The 560-nt window shown below is 43.2% G+C and overlaps 1 pseudogene across 1 annotated transcript; it reads left to right on the top strand.

Annotated features, from left to right (window-relative positions):
- The first annotated feature begins 273 nt into the window (after nt 1–273).
- LOC103728191 lies at nt 274–557 on the top strand (annotated as a pseudogene). The gene has a single exon (XR_607011.1). The product of XR_607011.1 is annotated as a costars family protein ABRACL pseudogene (transcript).
- The last annotated feature ends 3 nt before the right edge of the window (nt 558–560 follow it).

Genomic DNA, 560 nt, shown 5'->3' on the forward strand with positions numbered 1-560 from the left:
AACTTCAGAGCTTTCTTTAAATGGTACTTAGTGGCCTGGAAAGCCAGTGTGTCTGCCTAAGTACATGGCTCCCAGAGAGCCACTTATGTAACCGGAAACACTTGGGTTTTTCACTACATGAAATCATTTTGTTTCTTAAAGTGCCACACACAAGAATGTCCAAGTTATGAACTCATTATTTTTGACCTTAGAAAAATGATTTTTAAAAAACTAATGACAGCACACCCTTCTTCAGCCTTTTTCTCCCCAGTTCTCCAAAGCCAAGAGCGGGGACCAGACACACGCGGCACCAGTTCCTCATCAGAGAAGGAAACGGTCCAAGTCAGCAATGAATGTGGATCATGACGTTAACCTCCTAGTGGAGGAAACTCATCGTTTGGGTTCGAAAAATGCTGATGGAAAGTTAAGCGTGAAATTTGGGGTTCCCGTCCAAGACGACAGATGTGCCAACCTCTTTGAAGCATTGATAGGAACTCTGAAAGCTGCAAAACAAAGGGAGATTGTCACACACCCAGGAGAACTGCTTTTGCAAGGTGTTCATGATGATGTTGACATTGTAT

This window comes from Nannospalax galili, unplaced genomic scaffold (assembly GCF_000622305.1).
Source record: "Nannospalax galili isolate Female #2095 unplaced genomic scaffold, S.galili_v1.0 C47680207, whole genome shotgun sequence".
NCBI classification, from domain to species: Eukaryota; Metazoa; Chordata; class Mammalia; order Rodentia; family Spalacidae; genus Nannospalax; species Nannospalax galili.